Genomic DNA, 23,074 nt, shown 5'->3' on the forward strand with positions numbered 1-23,074 from the left:
TCACAGACTTTCTGAGGATGAGATTTAAAATCCTATTGCCCACGGATTCAATGGTTTTCTTATACAGTACACTTTTTGTGAGGACTGGGATACATTATTCTCATCTTAGCACATGAAGATCCAGAGTGGGGCTTTGTTCCATTCTCCTAAGACCATGCATTGGGCAACATCAAAACAAAACGTGAACACAAACTTCTTAGGCATCAAGAGCACTGGGAACATCAGAAGCTAAAACTTGTGTAGGTGTATTAGCAATCCTACTACCCATCTGTCATAAATCTTAGTTGTTCCTGTACATCACCTACCGGCAGAGCTGTCTGCCTGAGGAAAAGTACCATTTTGAATACCACTTTACCAGTTTATTATATCCTAAAACCTCTCCCCTGCCCAGTCATTTGACTTGGAAAGAATAGATTTCTCCCCCTCCTCCTCCACCACCACCACCACGTGTGGTTCTACCTTATGTGATCAAGGAACATGAAAACTCATGTTCATACAGAAAAATACATTCAAACTCACCAACAGTGAAACCCCTCTAAGATGCCAATGTGAGGGTTTGGTGTGTTTACATCTTTTTAACAAACCTTGTTGGGGTTCTCAAACGATATATGGACCATTTATTTTAGTCCACTTATATTTCCTTTTCTTTCTTCCTTCCTTCCTTTCTTTCTTTTTTAGGTATGTTAAAGACTGAGTTTACAATTAACTGAACAGACAGCGTACAAAAGGCTTTTAGAACTATACCATATGGTCTAGGGAAAGGAACAATCTGGACTATCCACATTTCAATCTGCAGGCTTGTCCACCTCTATAACACATTATACTGCTGTAATAAAATATTAAGATAGAAATGTAAAAGTGAAAATAATGTCTCTCATTACCAGGCAACAAGGCATCCTGCAAATAGACTGATATATTTAATAGAACCTAAATTACAACAAGCATTTATGATTTTGGTATGCAGCACCAGACATAGGCACTAAGGTGCCCTATTCAATTGAAACAATATTTCTGCAGGGATATGGGTGGGTATTCAGCTGATGCTTCAGAAAAACACAAAATACCAGTTTTACATGGGGCATATTGGCAAGGGTTTATATAACAGATGACAAATTCTTGGAAATCAAATAAAGGCAACAGGAAAATACCCATTGTTGCCTAGTGAAGGTCTAATCACATGGTCACAGCTGGAACCAATGTACATCATTCATTAATAAAATACTATTGCAGTACCTACTTTTTGCTGCTTTTCAATGTCATTACAAAAACCCTTTTAAGTCTTTGTAGAGAATATATGCTCATAAATTCTATAATGCATATGAAAAATTACTAAACAATGTTTGCAGAAAAAAAAAACTTCTACAACAGAGGAAGTACTAAAACCTCAGCATAGGTACACATACTTATTATAAAGTATTTTATATGCATATATTCATTGTCTTCCAGAAAGATATTTGGTGCACCTGTAAATATAAAAAAGAGCACGTCTAGTACAAACTGAGCAGTCAGATATCAAAGAAAGTAACTGAAACATTTTGTAAGGTGTGGCCTAAGCAATATAAAAGAAAATATATTACATATCTAGACAGTATAGTGAATCATGTCCAATAAATATCTAAAATAAAGAGCCACATTAGACACATTAAAGACAAGACAAGAGGCATGGAAAAAATTTAACTTCTTTGAATTTGCCAGAATCACATATCCTGTTGACATATGTATTCTCACACACCACAGCACTCTCACACTCTATCTTCCTTTGTCTTGATCCTACATTCTGCCATTCATAAGTGATGTGTAATAACTTCTTGCCATTGTTAGTTTCAGGCTTCATAACCACGAATAGGAAATATGTAATGGGAAAAGAAAAAAAAAGCCCACAAAAACAAAAAAACCTCAAGCCTGGCACTAAGGAGCCACCACTTCAGTGGCACAGTTTTATTAAATCACAAAAAATCATCATACATAATTACAAAATTATTTCCATAGCATCTCTAGTTTCTTGCTCTATCAATTTTGATTTGTGTCATTTGTTCCACACTCGCAATATTACAGGTTAAGAGGCATGTCTTTCTTAGAGATTTGGAGAAGTTTTTCAGTAGCACTGAATAACAGATGTACAACGTGATGGTTGGATTGCCACAGTATAAGTGATTTTTCTCTAGCTCAGATAGAAGAAGAGAGAAATAGAAAAACAAGATTATTTATATTTAATTAGTTACTGCTGCCCCTAAAAATGTTGCCAACTTCTATCAGTTTTAGTAATCATCTTTGGCTTTACTTGTAATATATTAGTTAAAACATTTTAAGATAGAAATGTGATTTTCAAGTTGACTATGTTCTTTTAACGTTTCTGAAGCATTTTGATGCTACAAAAGGAGCACCTCAGAAAAGTGTATAAATAAATAAAATAAAAGGAGGGATGGGCATTCAAAGATGGAGGATCTGTTGCAGAAAGGCATCTTTACATAAAATAGTACTTTTTGTTCTTGCTCTTTTCTCACAAAAACATACACACACAAAGCTGTATTTCTAGTAATGGACCAAAATGCTGTCAAATATAGTAAACAGGTAAGTTTATTTAGCACTGACTGGTGACTAATCTATTGTTTTTAAAATCTGTTGATAAGACTTAATAGGGTTAAAGGCTTTTCAAAATTAAAAATAAATCCTGTAAAAGTGCTTCAAGACTGCACATTTTCTCAAATCATCTCAAAGTATCTGTGGTGACATATTTCTCTGTGCATATGGCAGGCAAGAAAGTTCCACATTAATCATAATAGTATGAATCCAATTTTTTTTCATTCATATTTATTATTGTAAAAAATAATACATGCACACACACTTGAAATGTGCTCTCTTTTATTGCCGTGAAATCATTAACATCTTTAAATAAGATCCTACCAACCACTGCATATTAAAAGCTTTGGGCTTAGTGGATTGCAGTAGACATGGTCTTCTCACTAAAGACTTTCAGACTTGCATCCCTAAAAGTTGGACTGATTTCAAATAAACAGTCAAGCTTCACCTTCCACGTAAATAAGCAGAGATGAACTAAATATTTCCCTCTGTACTGGGAAGTTATGAATATGGGAGTCTGTCACAGGACATTCCAGATTGCAACTTACTCAGCAGGTAAGGAGAACTCTAATGCAAAAGGACTTATGCTCTACAATTGGTCCTGGAACAAAGAAATATGAGATCTGAGATAGACAGCAGAGGTATATCCCTGCCACACAAACAAGAAAATTACTGGTCTCTTGCTCATGGCTCCAACTTAGCATTTCTATTATTAAGACGGAATGCAGTGACTGTGGTTTTGTGGGGGCTTGGTTTGAGCCTCCATTTCTGGAAATATTCCTCCATGGTATTTAGGTCCCCATTCAAGGTGGACTCTATGTCGCTGAAGGCGGCTGCTTGTGTTGCAACTTCAACTCTCATGAAACTTGGAAAGCCAAATGGAGTTCACAAGAAGTCACAAATAAACACCTTTGAAAGACCCATGAAGAAGATCCCTGGTGTTTTTCTCCCACGAAACTCACGGGCAACCCTAAACTGCATCTGCACAAATCATGGCAAATGCGGATACTTGCTGCACAAATGGAAAATTAAAGACTCTCCAATGTGCAACTGTGGTCTCCTAGAACAGACCATGGAACATATAACACCTCAATGCACGATTCACAAATACAAAGGAGGCATCACAGCGATATAGTTATGCAGTTATCTGTCTTAACCATCTGAATGAAAAATTATAATTGTTCTCTACATCTACATCAGCCACACTAGCAAGGGAAGCCTTTTTTATCCACTGCAAGGGGATCCTCAGTAGCAAACATCCTGACCAAGTTCAGAAGAAAAAAGGCTTATAATTCTAATAGTCCTGTTCTGGATGAATTAGATATGGCTCAAAACCCTGCCAAATGAGGCTGCCATCATGCTGAGAGTGTGGAAATAGATGATTACTCAGAAGCAGGGCACCTTTTTCCTTCTCAGCCCAAGACATTCTGGTTCCCAGAAGTCTGTCCAAAAGACCTTACAACTGTAAATATGAAAAGGGTGCACTGTGGTCAGAAAGGCCCATAAGGACGCCTGTTGATTTTCCTCTGTTTGTCTGTGTCTAAATTAACCAGCCAATCATCCAGCCATCATTCATCACCTGTCCACATGCCAACTACGTGGAAGCTCTACTACCTATACCTGACATGAACAGATATTTGACTTTTTATCTGGAGAAGAATAAAGCCTTAAAGTCCACCAGTGCTTTATTTCTTTTGACACTAAACTCAGTAAATAATGCTATCATCAAAAGAGCCATACTTAAATTGTTATAAGCTTCCATTTCTAACTGTTAGCCTGGCAGTCCTGCAGCTAGGTGATGTCATTGTTCAATTTATCGAATATGTGGTGACCTTGGTTGTAACCTCAGTTCTAAAAGCAATGCAACCAGCTACAAGAGCCGAGTGGCCACTCTGGAAAAGACCTGAGGTGCCAAGGTTTACTACTAAATTAAAAAGAAAAGGAGTACTTGTGGCACCTTAGAGACTAACAAATTTATTTGAGCCATGCATCCGATGAAGTGAGCTGTAGCTCATGAAAGCTTATGCTCAAATAAATTTGTTAGTCTCTAAGGTGCCACAAGTACTCCTTTTCTTTTTGCGAATACAGACTAACACGGCTGCTACTCTGAAACCTACTAAATTAAAACCTCTGCTGAATGTACAATGGCAATAAAAAAAAAACACACACTGAAAACATTAGCAGCATAAGAATGAAAAAGAAAAGAATAATGAAAAATGCCATTATTGAAATCAATAATATACCCTCATTTGGAATACTGTATTCAGTTCTGGTCACCTTAACTTAAAAATCTAAACAGAAAAAGAAGGATTCAGACATGAATAATAAAAAATACTAGAGTAAAGGAAAGATTTCCATATGAGAGTGAGAAAAGACACAGAAAGACTGTTTAATTTAGAGAGGAGATTTATAAAGAAGAGATAGGACAGAGGTATATAATCTAATGTATGACACAGAGAGGGTAAATTAGGCACTCCTAATATGAGATAACAAGGGGACATTAAATGAAATTTAAAAGCAACAAATTTAGAACTTATAAAAAGAACTACATTTTACACAATGCATAATAAGCCCATTGAACTCATTGCCACAAGATATCGCTGAGGCCCAGAGTTTAGTAGGATTTTAAAAAGGATGAGATTTTATAATAATAATTAGATCACCCACAGAATCAGAGAATAGGAATTTTAAAAATGCCTATAAAGCTTCAATATTCAGGGCATAAGACAGGGTGCTGGACAAGATGGATACTAGTCTGATTTAGTACAGCAATTACTATGAGTCTGTTTAAGGCTCCATATACACAAAAACTAGGACCAGTTTAACTAAAGGTGTCTTTCCAAATTGGTTTAATTAAACCAGCATAAAACCTTGTTTAGACACTCATCTCAATTTAGTTTAGGTTGACTCCTTACCAGCTTAATTTAAGATAAAATAAGCCACTCTTAAACCAAAATAAGAGTGCTACACAAGGTTTTGTAGCAGCTTAGGTAAATCAATTTTCAAATCAATTTCTGTTAAATCAGTGTTATGACTTTTTCATGGAAATAAGCCCTAAAACAATTAGTGCAGCAGAAATTTTTGGTGTGGGCATAAGAAGCACTATGCTCAAAAATTCAACTTTTGGAGGAAAATTAGTAGTTTTAAACTATCACTCCTTTTGGTTAAAATATCTCTAACAATAGATTACATGAAAGTTAGTTTACTTAGATTGGATTGTGAAGGAATACATGAAAGACAAAGTCCTCAACACAATTAGAAATCATTTTTCTTTTTCATTGCTATCTTTTTATCTTATTTTTATCTAAAAGATCCTGTTGCTCTACAAAATTACTGAACTACCTTGTGACACTGATAATGTTAGGCAAGATATTTAATTATTGCCAACTGTTTGAAAGGGAGAATGATGGCTCTAGATTAAGAACAGGAAGAATAACAAGTCAGTACCAAGAGTACATATTTGGGAGTCTCTTCAATATTTACAATCAAGGCATTTTTTCCTTCTTTAACCATTAGGAAATCTTAATGGCAAGTTGCTCTCACCAATACCATCTTACCACCTGTAAGGCAGATTGTTATATAACGAGATTCTGACAACGAATTAATTTCCCCACATGGCTTTATTTTAGACTTGCAGTTGCATTGATTTTGGCTAAAAAAAAAAAACTTGCCAAGGAACTAACAGTAAAACTCAGAATAAAGTGTGGAACTGAGCAATATTGTAGACAGTAACAATATCAAAAAGGGCCAGATATCATCTAACGGCTACATTATGATCTAAATTTTATTAATTTTGCTTTATTGTTGAAGTGTGACTCACCGCTTCCCAATGTTATCTCAATGGGCAGTTCCAGATAATCATGCCTTTTCTTTATATAGGTCATACACCAAATCAATTACAAATACCATCAGACCACTCTTTTTAGATTATTTTTTTCATGGAGACCAAAATATACAAATTTGGGTGCTTAAAGTTAGGCATCTAAATCCAGACTAAAACACTTAAATCCATAGGCAATCAAATTTTCAGAGGCACCAAGCACTCATGATTTCCACTCAATCCAATGGGAGGTGCAACTCTTCTTTTTCTGAAAATCAGGCCACATGGATTTAGATGCCTACTTTTAGACATTCAATTTTGAATATTTTAGCTTTATTTTTTGCTGCCCTTGTTTTTTTTCTTTTAATTGTGTGATATTTGTGAGCTTGGTGAGATTTCTTTGAAAAACAAAACAAAGTTGTGAGCTTGGATAACAGGTACAGCTGGGCCTTCTCATACACCCAAAGCTCCACTGTTTCATCTTCTAAAACATAAATTCATGTGATCTTTTAACAACTATTTACTTCACACCAAACCAGATATCTTCCTAAAGCCTACCAATATAGCCTCCAGGCATATTTCTAAAATAAAAGTACTGGATCTATGTGTACTTAAAATTTGCATACTAAAGGAATGAATCAACTGTCACAGAAGTCGTAGTATCCAGTGATTGCTTACCTCTTAGTACAATTAAAAATTCATCTATGTATCTATTTTATTAAAAAAATCTAACTACAATAACAAATTATATTTAGTTTCTAAATTGTGCAATCAGAGGTGCTACTGATATTCAAGTCATTCTAAACCTTTATAAGCAATTAACATATTGGACATTTTAATATGACTCAACAGGACATAAACCAGGCCTAAGTATAGTGGACAATATCATATATTATTTGCATAAATATTTTCTTTATTCCTGCTCAGAGGTTAATGAAATTGTGTAGCATTTGTATCTTTTTTTTCCTGGTAAATTACATTATATCCTACTTTATATATTTACAGAATTAAATCATATTAAAACAACGAAACAACTGTCTTCATATTTCAGCTAATTTTTACTGCATTCTTCTTTTAACACTCTCACTACAAGTAAAACTACTGTTGTCTATTGTAACCCATAACTAGCATCTTGAAAAAAGGCAAATTATAGGGCTTCCAACAACAGCTATGTTAGAAGAATAAATCTTTTTTTTTTTTCTCCTGGCACCACAGCAAGTCTGTAGTTTGCCGATTTTTTAAAAATCAGCTTAATATATTGGCTGTGTATTTATTTGTAAGCTTTCAGCAAATATCAAATTATATTTAAAATTAGTGAATCAGTCAAATCACAGTTTGAAATAAGAACAGCAGAGTTGGTTACAGAACAGAAGACATAACTTAATACTGTAATTAGACAAACTACAGAAAAAGATAGCTAGCAGTGTTCCAAGAGAAAAGTGGTTGTGTCCACATTATCACTAATAAACCATTTTAATTCAAACATCTTTAGTGTAACTCCAGTGAATGCAAGGGAATTATCCCAGGATGAATTTAACCCTAATGTGCTAATGCAATTAATTAATTGAGGTTGCTGAATTAATTGAGGTTGCTAAGAAGTTCTTCAAAATCACTACAGAAAGATGGTACTACCAATATTCATTACACTATCTGTAGCACCAAGAAGAAAAATATGTTGATTATTGGGGAAAAAGAAAATGACTTAGCTAAAATCTATGAAAGCACTCTTCCAGTGATCACTCTCATTGCGGCTGGGCTTGGGGGCGGGGAAGAGAGATTTGTGTGTATCAGCTGAGGGGACCCTGCAGCTGGGCTCTGGGGAGAGGGGTTGGGGCTGTCTGGCCACCAGACTGGACTCTGGGTTGGGAAGGAGGCAGAGAAACAGGAACTGGATTGTCAAAGGGTTTTCTTTAACTCTCTACTCCTGGGGGAATTTTTGTGTGTGTGTCTTTATTGCTACAGACATACTTGCTGACAGGTATTTTGAAATAAATTACCAAAATAATTGAAACTGGTGAGATTATGTAGTGTTATTTTGACAAAAAAATTGCAGAATTTTAAAATAGTGTGTGGAGATTTTTAATTTTTTGGCACAGAATGCCCCCAGGAGTAATGATACATCTACATCTTCTATGGCATATACTACATTGGCAATACAGCCTCAAACAAATCTTTTTGTGCTGTGGTCTTTTTCTAAAGGATATCTTTGCAACCTACCCTAATTTGTTGGCTGTTTTATTTATTTTTGGGGAGGATACTTCATACAGGTACCTCCTCTTTTGTTGAAAGAATTGTCCAGTGAAAAAACACTCCCCCGAGCAAAGCAAGTTTCAGTGCTGTAAAGCACCAGTGTAAACAGTGCACAAGCACTGGGAGGCACGCTCCCACCACTGGGAGCTACACCTCTCATGGAGATGGGTTTTTTAGAGTGTTGAGAGAGCTCTTTCCCAGCGCTCTGCCGGGACTACACAAGCCACATTAAAGCGCTGCCATGGCAGCACTTTAGCATTGCCAGTGTAGACTAGCCCTTAGTTGCCACTCCCTCTTCCAAATTGACTCACTGTAGAATTCTTCTCCCATCCTTAGAAATCAGTGGAGATTGTCTGGGCTGACATTAGAGGGTCCAGAGGCTATACAGTCCTCTGCTCTCACTTTTCCTAATATATGTTTTTAATGTAATTTTCTAATGAGAAGAAATTGTTAAGTGTTTCCATCCCCAACAGGATCGTTTTTGTCTGACATAACACAATATCACATACTAAAGAGGCGCATCCATGTTAGGTTTATTTCATGTTAACATCCTCCAGCCAAGAATAGGATTTTGACCCCTCAAAATTCCAAATAAGCCAAAGTAAGAAATCACCTCATAGATCATCACCAGTAGCTATCAGATAATCTTTTGAAATGACTAGCCTCTCCCAAGAGCCACTCTTAATGATATTTACAAAGACCTGTGATGAAAACACTAAGGTTTGTTTGAGGACAATTACAGTAGCACAATAATTACTTAAATGATCTGCAATAATCAATACTAAAGCAACACTAATATTCTAAAATGTTTAAATTTAAACATAGTTTAAACATAGTTTAAATCTCCTGAAATAAAAATGGATGTTTCATACATAAACTAGCAATTAATACAATTAATAATTCTCAACTATTGCTTTATAAAATATACCATCACTGCACACTATATAATAGGTTGTCACATCACATGAAATGTTCAGGAAATATGTCTATTCTAGTCAGATATCTTCTGTCAACTGAAATAGAAAACAAATGACCTGAATCTCTATGAAATAAGTAGCATATCAGGTACCCACAAGATGTGAGCAACATCTACCACTGCAGGCTATCTTGACATCAGGTACTTCACTACTTTTACTGACCAGTATCCTATCAACATGAAACAACCAAGAACCCATTTAGTGACTGAAATATGAAATTATTTTTCGATAAACAGTTTGTTAATGTTTATGATTAATATTGTAATGGAAGTTAGCACTTAAAATATTCTGAAGAATCAACCTTATTTTTGTGTTTAAATCACTGGAGGTGTGATGCAAACCCCTTTGGGCTAAATGCCCTCATCAAAACATCTTATAGGTACATTAAAAATTGAATGAGCATAAACAACTCCAACAGAGCAGAACTTGAGATGGTATTGCAGTTATCTTTGCCTTTCATAAATATCAACAGTTGGGACAGTGGGCATGGGAATAAGAGCAACTAATTATTGTACTTTGCTTAAGGGCACGTATGGTTTTCACTATAGGTATCTCTATTGCTGCTTTTTGCCTAATGTATTGCCTCTCAAAGACTTCCACTATAACGACTTGCTGATATACTCTAAAGCATTTCTGGTATACCAAACTGCTTTATATTCAGAAAGAAATGCACTGTAACTTCTGAAAGATGTTGCTAAAAAGGAAACAGCAGTTGGGAAACTGTATATGGCATACACATGAATAGTATCAAATTATATCTAAAAGACAAATTAAATTGTAATGGTGATACTTATTGCAGAGAGAATTTTTTAATGAAAATATTTATAGTTTCTAAACATCAGATAAAAAGAAGGCATATGTAATTAATAATATCTTGTTATGGCAAACAGCTTCAATCTTAGATTTTGCAGTATTATCCAAGCTAGTAACTTGATGTCTGTTTAGAAAACAATATTAACTCACCATTTCAATACATATATTTTTATACTGATGCTATTAAAAACTGATTTTGGGGGTCTCAGGGACTTTGTTTGGTCGTGTGGTTTTCTTTTATTGGGTTGTTTGTGCAATTTCCATAAAACAAATTTCTCTAAATACTATAATGCTTTGTAATTACTAAATACTTCAGTCTAGTGAATAGTTTTATACTGATGTTAAATGTTTCTTCTCTGATACATACAAAAAATATGGGCCATGTTACTGGATCTGGCTAAGCGGGGCTCAGTACAGAACCTGGATGGAGGGAGGAAGAAAAAATATGCCATTTTGCTAATGCCCTGATTCCCAGCATGATTTAGAAGAGCCTAGTAGTTGCTCTAAATTATGCCAACAGAAATGGTCCCTGAATAACAAGCCCACTGGCTGGAGCACAGAGCATGGTTTCAGCCTGTCTCCTACGTTAACTTTAGGCCACCATGGGATGCGACAGGGAAGTCCCCAGTTGCCACTCTGGGGCAGTGTTAAGTCTCCTTTGCACTACTGGAACAGTGCAAAGACAATTAAACCTAGGCTGAGAATCTGGGCCAAAAACAATTTAAACAGCTTTCATCCCCTAACATTTTAGACCCAGAAAGATCCATCAAAACATAAGAAAAGCCCTACTGGCTCAAACCAAAGGTCCATCTAGCCCAATATCCTGTCTTCCAACAGTGGCCAATGCCAGGTGCCCCAGAGGGAATGAACAGAACACCCATTCCCAGCTTCTGGCAAACAGAGGCTAGGGACTCCATCCCTGCCCATCCTGGCTAATAGCTATAGATGGACCTATCCTCCATGAATTTATCTAGTTCTTTTTTTAACCCTGTTATAGATGTGGCCTTCACAACATCCTCTGGCAAAAAGAAAAGGAGTACTTGTGGCACCTTAGAGACTAACCAATTTATTTGAGCATAAGCTTTCATGAGCTACAGCTCACTTCATCGGATGCATTGTAGCTCACAAAAGCTTATGCTCAAATAAATTGGTCAGTCTCTAAGGTGCCACAAGTACTCCTTTTCTTTTTGTGAATACAGACTTACACGGCTGTTACTCTGGATCCTCTGGCAAAGAATTCCACAGGTTGACTGTACGTTGTGTGAAGAATTACTTCCTTTTGTTTGTTTGTTCCTGCTGCCTATTAATTCCATTTGGTAACCCCTAATTCTTCTGTAATGATTCAGAGTAAATAACACTTCCTTATTTACTTTCTCCACATCAATCGTGATTTTATAGACCTCTATCATATCCCCCCTTAGTTGTCTCTTTTCCAAGCTGAGGTTTTATTAATCTTGCCTCATAATCTCTCCTCCATCTCAAGCACTTTATAAACTATAGTCTTAATCCTGCAAAAATGTGCTATCATGCTTAGTCTCATTGACTTCAGTCATCGAAGAAGAATATCATTTTGAAACTGCAGAGGGAATTTTCATGTAGGAATTACCCAAATTAGAATATGTCCAACAAATAAGGTTCACTTGCTCAAAGGCATCATAGGAGCTTTGAGCTTAGTGGCTACAAATAGTCAAGACTTTGGGCTTATGTCTCATCAGGAAGACAGCACCTTTAGCGCTACAATGACCATTAATGCACTGCAGAGACACTGATTCAGAAGTGATCCAGGACAGAAGAATGCCATATATCAAACCACCACCACCACTTCCAGTAGCAAGCAGGGTTTTCTTCGAGGTCTCCTAACCAAGAATTGACCAAGCACATGCCTATTCAGTTTATGATCAGATGTGATTACTGTTTGAGATGCTATAGTCATAAGCAGTATGTCCAATATCAATGTAAGGAACTAAAATATCCCTAACTTTGGTTCACAGAATCCTTTTGTTGCTGCCCGACCAAGATGTTTTTATTTTCACTGTTCTTAGTTTTCAGAAAATCAATCCAAATACTCCGAGAAGTTACTAAATTAAAATACAGATTTTAATTGCTGGTAGTTATTAAAATGAATTTTCATCTTTGTATTTATTTTAGGAATCAGATTTATTAGATATACAAATAACATTTTTTTAAAAACCTTAAGATTTAGCAGTCATGTATTTTGACTATAGTTATAAATTACTTTCTGAGGTAATGGCTAAACAATCCGGCTCTCAATTTCACTAGTACAAACCTGGACTAATTTCACTGACTTCATACAAGTTACCTCAGATTTACACCAATTTAAGTGAAAGCAGAAGTGGCCCAATAAGTCTAACGGGATATTTTCCATATAAAATACTCAATTTTTAAGCTAATAAACCGTATGCTCATTTCTTGATTTAAAAGGTTCGTGTGACTGGTAAACTGTAGTTTCAATATTAGAAATAATGAGGTAGCATAAACTCAAGAAATGCAAACTTCCTGAGCAAAACCAACAAGCTCCTGAGATATTATTTTGCAAAGCTTTTTGATTATTAACTATTTCCTCACTGAATGATTACAGTTTTTGTCATTTAGATTCACAGGTTCAAAAGACTGCTGATTAAAATAAGAACTATTTAGAGATAGGAAACATTTTTCCATGTAGTTTTCAGCCAGTGCCCCTTTAACAATGACTTTCAGAAGTTGACATAGATATTATTGTAAAAATATAACATAAAAAAGCAGTAGAGATGTTCTGTAAACAGCATTAGCTCATCAGCAAATAGCTTTTGTATTGGAAGGATCAGAAAACATATGCAGCTTTAATTTCAGTCTATCTTCCTCGGATACAGCCTGACCTGTTCTTACTCATTCTGCAGTGTGAAAACAAGGTAACACAGAGATGTGAGTGAGTATGGATAACTATGACCAATCATGGAAGCTATTACTTAGGTGAAAAGTCCTCATTCACACAAGGAAGGATTTCAATGGTCCTACTTGCATGAGTGGCTTTAGTGGGACTACGAACATGCATAAGGTTTTACAAGATTAGAATATGTTTGTACAATGTCATATATATCAGTGCCCCTATCGACAAACATTTATTAATGTAACATTATGGAGATAAATAGTCTCACTGAACTCAGTAAGAATACTCACATAAAATTATTCATATGTGTAAGTAAGTATTGCAGGATGTGGCCCAAGCTTTCTAAGTCAAGGTACAATTTCTTTGTCTGTGATAGAGTACAAGCAGTAGGTTCTAAGTCTGCTGCATCTTTGACACTCCATAAAGTGCATGTATTTTCTGGGTGCTGTTAATATAAAACTTGCAGAAACAGGACTAGAAAGAATGTTCTCTTGCTTATTGTGCTGAAATTCTCTGGTAAACTGTTTAACTGAAATGCAGAGTGATTCAGAGGGATTTCAGAAACAGGTTTGGAATATTTTTCCATAAATGTAAATTTTTTCTATTAACACTGGATCTCTTTACACAGATGCAGGGTCCTAATGGCACAGGCCTTACAAAGAACCAAAAATGGTTTTTGAGTTTCAGTGGACTAGACTGAGCACAATTACCAACAGTTGCACATGTGAGTAAATGTAGTAGGCAGTTGACACTTAGACTTGGGAATATTATGTAAATATTATAAAGGCAGAGATGCTTAGAAGGAAACCATAATCTAGCTACTTTGATTTCAATGATTCAGTATAATGTGACTACAAAATACAATTTAAACAGACATCTAATTTAATTAAGTTAAACACCACATAAGAAAAACATCTGTAAGACTCAGTCATCCCTTTTTGCTAGGTTTCAGAGTAGAAGTCATGTTAGTCTGTACCTGTAAAAAGAAAAGGAGTACTTGTGGCACCTTAGAGACCAACAATTTATTAGAGCATAAGCTTTCGTGAGCAACAGCTCACTTCATCGGATGCATAGAATGGAAAATATAGTGGGGAGATTTTATATACACGGAGAACATGAAACAATGGGTGTTACCATACAGACTGTAACAAGAGTGACCAGGAAAGGTCAGCAATTACCAGCAGGAGAGCGCGGTGGGGGGTGAGGGGGTGGGGTGAACCTTTTGTAGTGATAATCAAGGTGGGCCATTTCCAGCACTTTACAAGAACAGTAGGAGGGTAAATAAACAAGGGGAAATAGTTTTACTTTGTGTAATGACCCATCCACTCCTAGTCTTTATTCAAGCCTAAGTTAATCGTATCCAGTTTGCAAAGTAATTCCAATTCAGCAGTCTCTCCTTGGAGTCTGTTTTTGAAGTTTTTTTGTTGAAGAATTGCCACTTCATTTACCTGTGCATCTACCAATGTGATATATGCCATCATGTGCCAGCAATGCCCCTCTGCCATGTACATTGGCCAAACTGGACAATCTCTATGTAAAAGAATCAATGGACACAAATCAGACGTCAAGAATTGTAACATTCAAAAAACAGTCGGAGAACACTTCAATCTCTTTGGTCACTCGATTACAGACCTAAAAGTGGCAATTCTTCAGCAAAAAAACTTCAAAAAAGACTCCAACGAGAGACTGCTGAATTGGAATTAATTTGCAAACTGGATACAATTAACTTAGGCTTGAATAAAGACTGGGAGTGGAGGGGTTATTACACAAAGTAAAACTATTTCCCCTTGTTTATTTCCCCTCCTACTGTTCTTGTATAGTGCTGGAAATGACCCACCTTGATTATCACGACAAAAGGTTCACACGCACGCACACCCACACACACACACACCCACCCCCGGCCCCGCTCTCCAGCTGGTAACAGCTCACCTTTCCTGGTCACTCTTGTTACAGTCTGTATGGTAACACACATTGTTCCATGTTCTCTGTGTATATAAAATCTTCCCACTATATTTTCCACTGTATGCATCCGATGAAGTGAGCTGTAGCTCACAAAAGCTTATGCTCTAATAAATTGTTTAGTCTCTAAGGTGCCACAAGTACTCCTTCCCTTTTTGCTAGTAAGTGTAAGTAGCCATTTTGACCCCATTAACACAGCTTTGAGATGGATCATGTTCACCTGAAACAGTAAGTCTGAAATAACAAACAAAACGTGAACTTCCTTACTTTGTTTCAGTTTTGGTGTATGCAAAGCATGAACACAAAAATACTTCATTTTCTTCCACTTCTGGTTTTCTATTAAAAAGAAAATTGAAGACATTTAATTTTCCCACCAAATTTATTAAATGAACAGAAATACACAATCATGGATTTTTTATGGGAAAACCACTTGCTGAACAGTTAGCCTGGGACAAACCTAGCCAAACCAGAAACCTCCTATTTTAACAAATATAGGCCCTGAGCCTGCAGATGCCCAAGTGTTTGCAAGATTTGGGCCAAAGTATACATGGTTTGTGTTCTTCTGCTCCATTCATGGTAATGGAAGTGTACGGGGTTCTCCATCCTGATGTTACCAAAATATATGTAGCTCCTCTTTTGTGCAGTATTTCAAAGAAAGTCAACATAGAGACACTCATGCAGCTATATCAAAAAGATGTTCTTTTTCTTAAAATTTATGTTGGGATCTTAGCAATTCATCTGACTCCATACAATGTTTATGGTTTCAATTTCTATGGGGAGTACAGCAGGCTTCAAATATTGAAGGGGAGTTCTTATTGTCAAAACTGTCAGTTTTACAATGATAGCTTCATTTTCACACTGACAGTTTCACTAAGAATATATATATTCCAGTTGCCAATAAATAAGTGTACTATAAAAAAAGCCAAACACCAACGAATGAGAATTTGCTGGGATCTTGCCACTTTAGACTATACAGTTAGCGTTCATTAACTGTTTAATAGTGCTGCATCCCTTAAAAACAAGAAGACAAATTAAACCATAAAAATGCAAAATAATGTTGTTGATAGCTGTTTACTGGTGTGAAGGTTTTTTCACATCATGAGTTTAAGAAGACTTCAGCTTCTTTCAACCCAGATATGGTTCAAATGGTGTGGTAAAAGGAGGTTCCTTAAAGTCACAATTTCAAAACTCCTTTCCTATTTAGGCCTCCTCCTTCCAGATGCAAAATTCCACCCTAATACAAGATGAACAGCATTGCCTAGTGAACCAGTTATAGTGCTTTAGAACCACCATGCTGCAGATTCTGGTTCTATTTCTGGTCTCTCACTCTGCAGGCTAACAGTAGGTAAGAGCTCTGCTGAGACTGCATGTTTTTAGGGGAGAGTCTACTTCACCTCTTTGACCTCTCTGGCTGATTAAATAAATGACACTGGTGGGTTGTCTGGTGTCACTGACAGGAAGATAGTGGCCGGGAAACAATCTAGGGAATCCTCACAAGCTCACTAAGCTCTGGACAACTCTTGTGAGACATTAAATATACTGTTCTAAGTCACAGGCAATTCACCTTCATCTGTCTGTATATAAATAAAAAAGCCAAATTAGCCTCTCCCAGATCCGGATAAGATTCCTTTGTGCAATCCCCCATTCCACTCTATTGCCAGCATAGACCCTGATCCAGAAAAGCACTTAAACACATGTATAACTGTAAGCACATGAGCAGTCCTATTGAAATCAATGGGAAAATTCACATTCTTAAATTTACATGTGCATAAAAGCTTTGCTGGATCTGGGCCCTAATGAGCTTGAGGGCTCTGAGGGGGTTGTTACCCCAATTAGAAATTCTGGCCAACACTTCTGTAGCTCTCTTTCCTAGGAAAATATTTGATATAGCTACATCTGATTTGTCCTCAAACATATGAGAAATATTTCTTAAAAAGGTGTGTCAAAACAGTGATTTAATGAGCTGACATACTGGAAATCACCTAAAATTAATAATTGTTTACCAGAATCATCTTAAATTTCCAGTGGATACTATTCAAATTAAAATTGTCAGAAAAACCTGAAAAAGAACATAGTGTACAAGCCTATATATAAACATACATATACATACACAAGTGTCTATAAAGCACCAACACTTCTTTTACATCTGCCTTTACTTTGAAATGGGGAAAGCCCGTGTTACACCTCTTTGAAAAAATTAAACAAATCTTCCCCCACACCTCAGCCTCTTCCAAAACCAAAGAGCAGCATGACATTTGCTGCATGCACTTTCGATATACGCCTTACAAGCGTGTGGTAAATGCCTTCTTTTTAGAGATGATGCAAATTACAGGTATGCAGATGGAAATGCTAAAATGTGTTCTAGTTTCACTCTCAAAAGTACTCTTGAGACTGCAACCACATGATTCAAAACTATTTGTACTCCTTACTTCTGGCACTCAAACACATTCTCTTACTCTGCTTGCACAAAGACAGCATAAACAAATGAAAAATATGCTTTCCCCATAAGTTTTAAAAGAAATATATGTTAATCATTTGTTAGATAACAAAAACCTATAACTTAAAAGCTAAAACAGCTGACCAGGACTTGTGTGTTCTTCCTTTTGTACTTTCCTGTTTGAGCTATACTTTCTTCATAACACAAGGTTTCCATTAGATTTTAAGCAAATGTTAAAAACAAAATAGATTCACTTTAAAAATATGATCTTAGCATTTACTTGTGTACCCTTTGCACAAAGGGGTTTAAATATACAGATCACTCACATGTATAAATTCAGAAGTTTTAGAAATTACGCTCGATGAAGTGAGCTGTAGCTCACGAAAGCTTATGCTCAAATAAATTTGTTAGTCTCTAGGTGCTACAAGTACTCCTTTTCTTTTTACGAATACAGACTAACACGGCTACTACTCTGAAACCACTCATAATAATAATATTTATCAAATACTATACGATGCTGTATATGTTCAAAGTACTATACAAACTGTAATTAATCAACCCAACATTTCTGTAAAGTAGGCGGGTGAGTATTATTACAGATAGGAAATTCAGTACCAGGCATAGAATGGTGAAGTGGCTTACCCTTACAGTAAGCCAATGACACGGCCGGTATTAGAACCCATGAATTCCTCAGTTCCTAAAATTCTATCTTGATTGCACTATACCACATTGTCTTTCACTTATATAGAAAAGGAACACAAGATTAAAAGATTTTATTTTTGAAATTTTATTCTGGAAAGAAATGTCAGTAATAGTCTGGGTAGTACACAAAGGCATGGAAGTTTAGGCCAGGCAGAATTGTAAAATATGGACCAATGCATATCTCTCGTTGCCTTGGGCCCATCTGAACAAGGACATTATAATTATGATCTGTGGGTGGTGACCATCTGCAGTTATGTGACCATGCACTTCAGAATTGAATGCAAAATCAGCACAGTATTTTATAGAATTATTGATTATCAGCTAAAACACACTATGCTTTATATACTTGAGAAACCAATCTCAGTCAGCATTTACCACAGAACATTTGATCTGCTGGAAAGCATGAACCAGTAAATGTAAAGACCTGGATAGGCAGAAAAAAGCATAACTTCTCACTTGTCTTTTAGAGAACCTCTATAACAAATAATTATGTACTTATTTACCAGATGACAGGTATCAAGTGCTTTGTATGAGATATTATGAAGTTACAGAGTTGCCTAATGGAATGCATTCCTCCAACAATAAAGCACAGCATGTCAAAGAGATATCATGAAAAATAGGAGATTTGAGCTTATCAATTAAGTGAGCCTCATGAGGGAAAGTTCACAACATTATCAGGGTTGCAGGTAAGTAGGATTATCTACCAGAATGAAAAGGAGTCACGAAAGCTTATGCTCAAATAAATTTGTTAATCTCTAAAGTGCCACAAGTACTCCTTTTCTTTTTGCGAATACAGACTAACACGGCTGCTACTCTGAAACCTACCAGAATGAGTGTTTCAAAAATACACAAGGAAGAGGAAGCTGGTCATTAGCAAGGAAGGAGATGACCCCAAGCTACCCTGTCTCTGTTCATATAAACCAGCCATGTCTATCACTAGTATATTAGTTATTGTGCTCCACATGGTAATATTTCATAGCAGATTGTTTAATCGTGGTTTGCACTGTATGAAACTAAACATGATAGGTAACATTTTCAAAAGTGACTAAGTGACTAGGAACCTACAACCAATTTTCAAAAGTAATTTAGGGACTTGGGAGCCTAAATCTCATTGACTTTCATATCTGTGTAAGAAGGGTTAAACAGTTATGGTAAAAAGTGTACTGCATGTAATATTTTGTTTCATCAATACTGTAAATGTATTTGATCTGTTTTTAATTTTTTTTAAATACACTCATGTCAAGCACCTCCCTTGGCAGACCCTAAGAGCAGGGCCTGTGAAAAGAATGGAACAGAACTGATCACCATCAGCTCTATGCCACCTAGAGATTTTTCTCTGTCAGTGAAAATGGCAGCTGACCATTTAGGTCCTGTTTTAAGGATATTTTGTGCTACCAAAGCACCCTAAGGTTTTTGTACTTTGTCCTTCCCCAGAGAACTTACAATTTTGACAGGACACAAGAAATGAGGGAAAGAAACTGATCAAAAAGTGTAGGGAGACCAGACAGCAAGTGTAAAAAATTGGGACAGGGGGTGCGGGGTAATAGGTGCCTATATAAGAAAAAGCCCCAAATAAGGACTGTCCCTATAAAATTGGGACATCTGGTCACCCTAAAAAAGTGGGGAGGAAGGGGAGATAAGGAGAAGGAAACAGTAATAATAATAATAATACAGTTACTCAGTAAGGCATGTGTATATTTTGATGATTCCATAAGGGTTGGGGGGTTTTAAATATAGTAAAACTCACATCTTATTAACAACATAGCAGAAGTGAAAATTTAGTTGGTATATGAATTATTTAAAATATTAATTATGAACTAAATAATAAATTTAACCACTTGGCTATTTACATTATTTGAGTGTGCCTGACTTGGTTTTATTAAATTATTTGGAAGATAGTTCCTTCTGCTACTGCCTATATCATCTGCAGAATTTGCGATACATCTATGTGCCAAAATCATCTTAAACCTACCCGTTGCTGATCATAAATAAAATACTACCTATAAATCTGCAGACACTACACTGTGTGGATATTTTCTTAAGCATGAAATTAATTACCAAAAGTATGAAACACTGAACCCTAAAAAAGAAAAAAAATAGCATGTTCACAAACTGGACTTTTAAAAACACTGCATGTTAACAATTTCCTTTTTTCATATTTGGCTTTGCTATTTCACATTATGACACATTGTCACTGGGAAGAATCAGATCAGACAGATTTTCCTACACTAGTTATGGCATGGCATAATGTCCTTGATTAATCACATCAAGGCAAAATTGTAAATTATCAAAACCCCCTTTTTTTTCTTAGAACCACAAGATTTGTGTGCATTTTGTATATTTACATGACCTAGCATGCCAGATTAAGTGTTGGAGGATTATTATTTTTGTCTCATTTCTGAGGAAGGTGTGTTTCAAAACAGCTAAACTATTCCACAAAATTAGATTTAAAATATATTAGCAGAAAATTGTTCAATCTATAAAGAAGTTAATATTAGTTGTGCTAGTCTATTTCTAATATAGACTTTTAAGGTCTTGATCATTTCATAATGTACTACACAAATGTCTCAGTTAACATTCCTTATTCCATTTCATGTACTTCCTAAAAACTCTTAAGCTATTTTATTTTACAAGATTTTATATATACAAGGTCAATATAGTCCTGATGGGCTGAGTCAAATGCTGAAGGTCAATTAGGATGTCAAAATGAAATGAAAGTATATCAACATAAGCTGCATAGCATTTATAAATATGCTATACGTAAAAACTATGTGTGAGATCTACAGAAGCTGTTAAATGTGGAGTTCTAAGCTTTTCTTGGAGTCAGAGAGATAACCCTAGCTGTTGTACAAATATTACCAGTGAAGTAGCTTTTTAGCTCCCTGAGAATGTCCACTGCTTTGGGGAAAATAATTTCTAGGCTTTCATCAAAATACTGTGAGAAATTTGGGTTACACACATTGCAAATATATGCACATAAAATTCACAAAATCTGAACACTTCATCTTGATCAGGATATGCACAAAGAAACACTGACATAGGGACAGATTTTAAAGCAGAAAGCCACAGTTTTATTAAACTTTAGGAGAGGGAGGTTAATTTCTCCCCACCAAAAAATACCAAGTATTTACTTGGGTCCAGAATGGTGTTAAATGGCCTCCATGCCAAATAACCAATACTCAGGATTGCCCCATTCAGCCTAGCCACTAGGATTCAGCCTACCTCCTAGGATTCAGCCCACCTCTGAGTCCTCTGATTCTGTCTCAACAAGGGGGAATGAGGGTATGCATGAAGACCATCTCAGTTTTCAAAAAATTAGGGTTTCCCCTCCTTCCTATAGGCCATTAAATAAGTGCTGGAACTAGGGCTGCTGCTGCACCGCCTGGCTTTAAGTGTTTTCCATCATATACAGGATTTACAGTTTGGTTCAATTGCTCTCAGAACCCCCACTATACAAACTGTTCCAGCACCCCGGGCCATTAGGTCTACCAGTCATCTCTTGGGTTCATCACTCATGCTTATCTCTGGGAGCTGGCCCTTTTGAGCCTCTTACCCACACTGGATTTGGGCTGCAAGCTGTGATGAAATTACAAACCTCACTTATAATCTTACAACTTTTAATTCCCGTCCTTACTCCTTATTAACCTAAAACTGGGGCTCAGAGTGCTGCTAGAAAGGTGAGAAAACCCATTGGACACCTTGCCAATCTAGTGCCAAGGTTAAAAAAAAAATTCCTGATACCCAACTGTGGTGATTTAGTCAGACCCACAACATCCTAGAAATGCCGTTCAAACTATACCTTCATCACAGGGTAGGGAGCACAAGTCAACAGCCATTGGAGAATAACTGCTGTGTGCCCCAATGGCTCCATACACAGCAAGCGAGTGAGGCAATCAAGTCTTCCCTCCCATCCATAGTCTAGCCAATGGATGCCACGTGGGCATAATCTCCATATGTGTCCCAGGGGGAGCAGGACTTCCCCTCTCCTCTGAATCCTAGGGGTTGTCTGTCTCTGGCCAGTTCAAGAACTCTTCCATCAACCTAGCACTGTCTACACTAGGACTTAGTGACGTAGTTAAACTAACTTAAGGGTTGTGGAATTTTCACACCCCGAATGATGTAGCTGGTTCGATCTAATTTTCTGGTGTAGACCAGCCCTCAGTGGAAAGTATTATCAGCATTATTATACCTCGGGGGATATATCCTTTCATAAAAAAATAAGCTTGAGAATATAAATATTTTAAGCCACAACTTGAACTACAATAGCAATAACCTCTCTGTAAATAGCTACCCAGATTATAAAATTGTTCAAAGTTTAAAAAGAGAGGCTATAAAGCAGTGCAACATGTAGAAACTAAGAAGTGTACAATTTCTCAGTGTAATTCTCCCTGCTATTGTGATTTTTTTTTTTGTTTCTGATATTCAGTTTTAGTCTTTAATAGGTTTTTTAAATTTAATTATATAAAACTTTACAAACATATAAAACTTTTATCTTATACAAGTTAAAGGGATGTGCAAGGTTGGTAGACCAAAAGTATGAAGTATCAACTGTGTCATGTATTGCAAGTGCATATCTGTATTGCCTTTTTCACAAGCTCTTCTCACCTGCTTCCATCTTGTGGATAGGCAGTAAAATGAAATTTACAAAA

The 23,074-nt window shown here is 36.2% G+C and overlaps 1 protein-coding gene across 3 annotated transcripts in view; it reads right to left on the reverse strand.

Moving 5' to 3' along the window:
* Positions 1 to 23,074, reverse strand: part of QTMAN (queuosine-tRNA mannosyltransferase) — a 279,507-nt gene that overhangs the window by 227,295 nt on the left and 29,138 nt on the right. The window contains exon 2 of one of the 3 annotated variants that reach the window (XM_077829445.1): positions 15,554 to 15,622. The exons of the other annotated variants lie outside the window; for them this stretch is intronic. The gene's annotated coding sequence lies outside the window, so the exon portion shown is untranslated. The remainder of the gene's footprint in view (positions 1 to 15,553; positions 15,623 to 23,074) is intronic. 3 annotated transcript variants of the gene reach the window in all.

The sequence above is a fragment of the Eretmochelys imbricata genome, chromosome 11 (genome assembly GCF_965152235.1).
Source record: "Eretmochelys imbricata isolate rEreImb1 chromosome 11, rEreImb1.hap1, whole genome shotgun sequence".
In the NCBI taxonomy this organism is placed as follows: Eukaryota; Metazoa; Chordata; order Testudines; family Cheloniidae; genus Eretmochelys; species Eretmochelys imbricata.